This window comes from Adiantum capillus-veneris, chromosome 2 (genome assembly GCF_014529385.1).
Source record: "Adiantum capillus-veneris isolate H3 chromosome 2, ASM1452938v2, whole genome shotgun sequence".
In the NCBI taxonomy this organism is placed as follows: Eukaryota; Viridiplantae; Streptophyta; class Polypodiopsida; order Polypodiales; family Pteridaceae; genus Adiantum; species Adiantum capillus-veneris.
This window is the reverse complement of record NC_140932.1, coordinates 72,188,173-72,196,163: the sequence shown is the minus strand read 5'-3', so window position 1 is coordinate 72,196,163 and position 7,991 is coordinate 72,188,173. Positions and strand designations below refer to the sequence as shown.

At 39.0% G+C, this 7,991-nt stretch overlaps 1 pseudogene; it reads left to right on the top strand.

Moving 5' to 3' along the window:
• Positions 1–329: 329 nt before the first annotated feature.
• LOC147462967 (uncharacterized) lies at positions 330–820 on the top strand (annotated as a pseudogene).
• The last annotated feature ends 7,171 nt before the right edge of the window (positions 821–7,991 follow it).

The window sequence follows — 7,991 nt, the reverse complement described above, 5'->3', positions numbered from 1 at the left end:
TGAAATGACACAAAGAGCTGTAGAAGTGAGAATCCTTTAGATGTTAGTTTCTCTGTTCAGGGTTCCCATTCCCTGCATTCCCCGTGACGATTTGATCCTGGCAATACCTGTTGTTTATGTCATGATAGCTCATTATTTCATCGAAACATTTTTTGGGTTCCTACTTGCTTTTTGGGTTCCTACTTGCTTTTGCAACACTTTTTTCTGTGAATCTGAAGATGCCTTGGTGGGCTGTTGCTCTAAAGCCTCTTTTTGATTATGACTGCACTATCTAAAGCTCCTTGTAGCTTAGCTAATGATTGTAAATAAGTCACTGTGTTATGTTTTTTATGGTTGGTTCATTTCAGGACTTGAAGCAGGCAATGGTGATCAAGGAGTATGAAGCTTTCCGCAAGAGAGAACAAAGAGCCCGATTGAAGAGAAGAGCAGATGTAGGTTTGGTTGTTGAAAGAGAAGGGAATGAAGCAGCCAAAGGAATAGAAGACTTAACAAAGGCACAGGGCTATGCAGAAATCATCAAGAATGGAAAAAGAGCAAAGATAGCGAATGGGATTGCACGATATGTACTTCAAAGCACAAGTGGAATGGACATGGACACCAAGAAAGACCTCTTCAATCGGATGATTCAGGACCCTTCACTGAAAGATATCCAGAACGACAAAGCATCAACACCTTGTTTTGCAGATACACTGATAGGAAATATTCGGAACACACTTCAAGACTTGAAGAGGCCACAAACTGAAGATGAGATGTTCCTCAAGAGGTCTACCATGATGATGCTTTTGAACTCAAAAAATCCAGAGGAGTCACAAGGCCTTAATGTTAATGTTGTCTCCAAGCTACTTTCTATTCATAGAAGGAACTTGTATGGAGCCAAGAATCGGCTACTCCAACAAACTGAGAAGACCACTTTGTCCTTTGCCACATGTCATCGAAGTCTTCAAAAAAGTCACATACTTGGAGAGGTAAAGGAGCTAATAGTCAACTTTTGGATGCTTGAGACTCGTGTATCCCCCAACAAAAAAGACATATGTCGAAAGAGAATTGGTCGGAAGGAGTATATCGAACATCCCATCCATTTATTGGAAGTATCAAAGGTATGGAAGAAAGTGTATGCCATGTAGTGGCTTTTTGTATTTGTTAGATACTCTTGCCGAGTAGAAGCTTTTCGACTGCACAGCTATTTGAATTACTTACATAACTATTGCCAGGGTTTTTAGCTGCCAATTATTGACCATTATCTATCTATTTTGCTGCCAATTATGTGTTTCATGGCTGTTTGTTATAGTTATTCTTTGGCAATGGCTAGTTAATAGTTGTCAAATTTTGGCTGGTAGCTATCCATGTTTTATAGATAACTCTTGTCACACTAATAGATATCAAATGCATTTTACTTCATAGCCACCCACTAGCTATGTTGTACCATCTTATAACTAGTCAAATATATGTCGTAGTTGTTCACTATATTGGCCAGTTGTTGATAGCCGTCAAAATTTGACCGGGGCAGCTATGTGTTGTTACATAACTTCTGCCAAGCTATCTGATTGATATTGATATTGATAGCCAATAATGACTATTTTTGTAATTACCTACTTGTTGATAGTGATAGATACTAATAATTGTTCTGTTATTAGCAGTTGTGTAATAGCTATTGATCAGGTATTTGCCTTAGGTGAAACTATTTTATAGCTAGTGATTTCTATAAAATATCTCTTGATAGCTCTTTGATAGCAATTGATAGTTGTTCATGGCTTGTGATTGCTATTTCATAGCCAAAATTTTCTTTTTAATAGGTAATCAATAGATATTTTATAGCTAGTCAATGACATTCTATAGCTAGTGATGACTATTGATAGCTAATAATCAAGTATTTTCTTTAGGATGAGGTATTTCATAGCTAGTCAGAGCTATTTGATAGTTATTCATGGCTAGTGATTGCTATTTCATAGCTAGTGTTTGCTATTTGAAAGATATTTTATATGTAGTAATTGCTATTTTATAGCTATTGGTAGCTCTTTGATAGCTACCGATAGCTATTCATAGCTAGCAATTGCTATTTTATAGCCATTTATTGGTATTTGATAGCTAAATAATAGATATTTCATAGCCGATGATTGCCATTTTATAGCTAGTGATCGCTATCAATAGCTAATAATCAAGTATTTTCCTTAGTTAAAGCTATTTCATAGCTAGTGATTGTTTTTTCATAGCTATTGATAGTTGTTCATAGCTAGTGCTTCTTGTTTCATAGCTATTGATAGCTATTTGATAGATATCTCATAGCTAGTGTTTGCTGCTATTTCATAGCCAAAGCTATTCCATAGCTAGTGATTGCTACACGATAGCTACTAGAACAGCGCTTTGATAACTATAATAGCTAATGATAGCTATTTCATAGCTAGTGTTTACTAGTTGATAGCTATTTTATAGATAGTAATTTCTATGAGATAGCTATTGATGTTCATAACTACTATTTGATAGCTATTAATAGCTCTTTGGTAACTGCTATTTGATAGCTTTTCCCAGGTAATGGTTGTTTCATAGCGATTGACTGCTAATGGATAGCTATTGATAGCTAGCTATTGGTAGCTATTCATAGATAGTGCTTGTTTTATAGCTATTGATAGCTTTTTGATAGATATCTCATAGCTAGTGTTTGCTATTTCATAGCCAAGGCTACTTTATCGCTAGTGATTGCTACTCGATAGCTAATAATAGCTCTTTGATAACTATAATAGCTTTTCATAGCTAGTGATTTCTATTTCATAGCTAGTGTTTAGTGATTGCTATGTGGTTTCTATTGGTAGCTCTTTGATAGCTATTGACAGATCTTTAATAGTTGTTTATAGCTGGTGATAGCTACCTCTCAACTATTGATAGCAATTCTTAGATATTTCATAGCTAGTTATAGCTATTGATTTTGATAACTGCCATTTGATAGCTATTGGTAGCTCTCTAATAGTTATTGATAGTGAATGATCAAGTGTTTGCTTTAGGTGAAAGGTAATTTATAGTTAGTGATTGTATACGAAAGCTACTAGTAGCTGTTTGATAGCCTTTGATAGCTATTCATAGCTAGTGATTTCTACTTTATGGGTATTTGATAGATAATGATAGCTTTTTTCTATAGATATTTATAGCTAGTGATTTTTATTTCATAGCTTTTGCTAGCTATTAATAGCTACGCTTACTATTGATAGCTACTGATAGCTAATGGGTAGCTTTGACACATGATTTCTTTGTCATTCAAGCATTCTTGTTGTGGAATGCAGGCTGAGCTCTACCAACGTTTCAAGGATGCCAATCCGGATGTAGCAATCCAGCTTCGTGCTTTTGAATCAGAGAAGCCCTACTTTGTGCAAAAGCTAAAGGATAGGCTGACGTTGTTGTATTTACCATGTGAAAATTTCATATTTGAAGGAGGCTCTGAATCATATGCATAGTCAAGCATTTGAAATGCATGTGGTGGGTTGTGCAAATGTGCATGCGCTGTGTGCAATGATTCATCACTTGCAGGAACATATGTTGCTACAAAGTACAGTGTGAAGAGCATTTCAAAGCTTATAGATTCTCTATTGTGTCCCAAGAAAGCTGGCTCTACCTACCATGGTCTAAAATGCCACTTGGGTCAATGTACAAAATGTGGGGCAGAGAAATTTGTATGTTTTCCACAGGAGCTGCTAAAGGATGCAAGAACCATCAAAGTCAAAGTATTTAAGGATGTGGAAACAAGCAAATGTGAAGGTGCAAAGAAGAAGAAAAGGAAGGAACTTATATGCGAGGAGATGATTTCTACTGATTTGCTACAGGTATTCAAAAAAGATCTCCAATTTTTCATCAAACATGACTTCGTGTATCGATGGCAAGCTGAACAGTTCAAAGCGTGCATCACGCATTTTCCTGAAGATGTTGTTGTATTTGTGGTGGATTTTGCTGAGAATTATTCATTCAAGGAGGAGAATGAGATCCAGTCGATGCATTGGTATTCCACCCAGGTCACCATTTTTGTACACATTACCTACTATCCTGTTGGACCTAAGATTAAAAAGACTTTGCACTTTTTCATTTCTGATGATAAAAAAAATCACGACACTTTGTTTGTCCAAAACTGCTTTATGCTACATTGGCAATGGATAAAAGATAGAGGCTTGGATGTTAGCCAGATGGGGTAGCATCGCAGTTCAAGGCAAAAAGGCCTTTTTATTTTGTTGGTAGATATGCTACTTTGACAGGGAAAGTGATGGTGTGTAACTTCTTTGGAAGTGGCCACGGGCAAGGAGAACATGATGCGGCAGGAGCAGTTGTGAAAAGGGCACTTACATACGAGCAGTTGAAGAGCAATGGAGCTACGCTCAAATGTGCAGCTGATATTGTGCAATTTCTTGCCAGCATTTGTTTGATGGGTCCATTGCTCACTACCCTTCCAAGCATAGGCAGGTAGAGCGTGTGTTTTGGGAGGTCAAGCTTGGAGAAGTGTCCAGGGAGAACAGATGGGATTGTGAAGCTATCCCTAATGCACGCTCCATACATTCTGTTCGGGGCTACTCAAAACAAGATGGCTCCTCCATCGCACACAAACAGCTATCTTGCTATTGTAGTGCATGCATGCACAACCAGTGGAAGAATTGCAGCAACAAAACACACGTGTCTAGCTGGAGTTTCCACAAAATTGCTCAAAATGATGGTGGAAATAGTGATGACGAATTTGAGAAGCCTATCTATGAAGGACACTATGAAGCATTGAGTGATGATTCAGGTAGGTGACAACTTTGATGTCAATGCCGAGGAGGGGAACGAAGAAGGTGTCGAATTTTACTTGATCAAGTGCACAAGCACATTAGAGAATCTCAAAGCACACGACGTCGACAGTTGGGGCAGTGTGTTTGAAGCAGGGTCGCACATTTTCAAAGGCCTCTATTATAAGCAAGTCGATGATTATTGTTACAAGCTTTTGGGCAGAAACACACTCTTCATGTACTCCCATCTTGTCAGGTGTATGAAAATCCCACTGACATTAGTCCAGGGTGCTAGGGGATTGTATACGATCTCTACGGAGGTCTTTGAATCTGTATACATTAGCATGCCATGGGAGATGTAATTTTAATCGTTTGGTTTTTATATGAGCAAACAATTCTTGTCATTCTATTCATATGGTCTACATGCATTGCTAGTCAGTTATGCAGGGTTAACAGGTACAATTTTTTACCATTCGCTGCCAAATCTACAAGTAATTTGTCCTATTTCTATCAATACAACTCTCATGGCACCAAAACATGGAAATTGAGCAAATCCTAAACAGATGATGTTTATGTACTCGAACTTAAGTTCGAAACTTAATAAGCTTCACACGAAAGTAAACAGTCAATGTCGCATAAAGCCAGATTTTGTATAATGTACTCAACATAAGAGTGGAACTTAATAACCTTCTCAAGAAAAAAACAGTACATGGTCGCTTTGAGCGATGAATTATATTACAGATTTTTACAATGAGCAAGAACCATAAAAAAGTATGGTGTTACAAATAGGATGACCACAGGGGATTCTCTAAATCTGCACAAAAACTACATCCACTAGCTGTTACAAAAAGCAGGATGTCCAAACATCAGAGGCAACCCACCAATGTGCCCAAGCGTGTCTATCCAGGCCGTTTATGAACAACCGTATCCCACACCACCTTGTAGGACTCCTTTTGCTCTGGGAAATCCCCCACTTTGTCAAATGCCTCCTGCTAAATCTCCTCTGAGGTCTTCTTTTCAAATTTTCCCCATCCAACACGATGGCATCACTCTAGGCTTCTCTCTCCATGCAACTCTATAAGATCCTTAACAATCAAGTCCTCTTCACTGGCCCAGCTGCCAAACACATCTCCTCCTCCGGTAACAAACTGCGTTCTATCCCCTGCCTTCAAGTACTTGTACAGCCATGGGGAAAGCTTATGTGTAAGAAATGGCCTTTGATTTGTATCGTTAGGCGAGCCAAATGCTGGCACAATGCAGCAATTGCCAGAAAAATTAAATATACACTTGTACCAACTGTCATCAACCAGTAGCGTATTGTGTGGAACAAACTGACCATTACACCTATTCCAGAAATCATTGAGGTGCTTGAAGAAAATGGGTTTTTTGCCCTTGATTTTGTGACTATGAAGCACATCACAGGACGTCAGTGCAATGAACCCTGCTACGAGTCATTGTAAACCTAGAAAGCTGAGTCACGCAAACGTTTTACAACATTATGTTCCATGGCTGAGCTCCAAATGAAGACATTGAAATGAGTTGTTGCCCACAATAAGAACTACCTTGCATCGGGCCGCACAAGGAAGTATATCCTTCTTGGCCTCTCCTCCAGTACCTAGTCATATTGTAGATTCCATGTAGGGAAAAACATATCTTCTTCCAGATCCACTTTACATTCAAAAGACCATTCATATCCGAAATAAGAGCCCGAGGATCATTCTGCACACTTTCTGGGACAACATGATAATCCTCCTCAGCTGATGCAAGCATACTGCTTGGATCGTTGCAATTTGGGAAAGCCCATGAACATGAGATGGATGCATACACATGTGCCAACCTGATGTGCTACATCCGCTTGAGTGCCATGTACCATCTCCACCTTTTAAACGAGTAATCTATCACGAGATTTTTTGGCCTTGACTTGGGCTTCGTTTCTGACGGTGAACATACTACTAGCATCAACATGAATTCCTTATGAATTACTGCATACACAAGACTGTCTACATAAGTTGACTAATTGCAAGGAAAAACAACAAAATATTTGCAAAAACAGCTTAGAATAGCATTCATATTATGTCCTTGAAATAGAAAAGTTTACAAAGATGCATCAGGGGGGACAATAGACCAGCACCATGATCTTGGCAGGTGGTATTAGGGTGATCATCCAAAGGGCTTGCTTGATGAACTTGCTGTGGAGCAGGCACACTACCATCAACAGTAACATCAATGCTCACATGATGAGCAGGGACTTCTGCGTGTTGCTATGCCATCAATAAGTGAAGTCGCGGAGCGGAGCGTGGATCGACTTACACACACACACACACACACACACACACACACACACACACACACACACACACACACACACACACACACACAGCTTACACAGTACGCAAAGAAGTCGTTTGAAGGGTTATCTCCCAAACCTTATTATCCCCAAAAGTATATGTGAGTATATACAAAGAGTTAGTGATAAGTGAGTTAGGCGGCTGGGCGGCCATATCCATATAAGAGGCCACTTGGGCTTGGTCCCAACAACCTCCCACTTAAAGTCCAATGTGGCACTTTAAGTAACTGTAAATCTATGAACATAAATGTACAAAGATTTACATGGCTGTCATCTATCCAATGCCCATAACTCACGACAATGCACAAAGCCCTCTCCTGGAAGTCCCTTTGTGAGTAGATCAGCAGGATTGTCCTTGGTGTGGATCTTCAGCAGTTGTATCTGCTTGTCTTCAAGTACTTCCCTAATGAAGTGATATTTTACATCAATATGCTTAGTCTTCGAATGGAACACTGGATTCTTTGCCAATTGTATAGCACTTTGACTATCACGATATAACTCTGGCATATCTACTTTGATTCCCAAGTCTGCTACCAATCTACCAAGCCAAATAGCTTCTTTGCATGCCTCATTTGCTGCAACATACTCAGCTTCTGTAGTAGACTGCGTAACACAATCTTGTAATCGAGATCGCCATGATATGGCACCTCCAACCAATGTAAAGACATAGCTTGATGTAGATCTCCTCTTATCCAAGTCTCCTGCATAATTTGAGTCGGTGTATCCTCTGACACTCAAATCTTGACTACCATAGCATGTGCACATACTCTTTGTATGTTTTAAGTATCTCATGATACCTTTCACTGCCTCCCAATGTTTCTTGCTGGGATTTGATATATATCTGCTAACCACTCCCACTGCAAATGAAATATCCTGACATGTAGCAATCATTGCATACATCGTCTTTT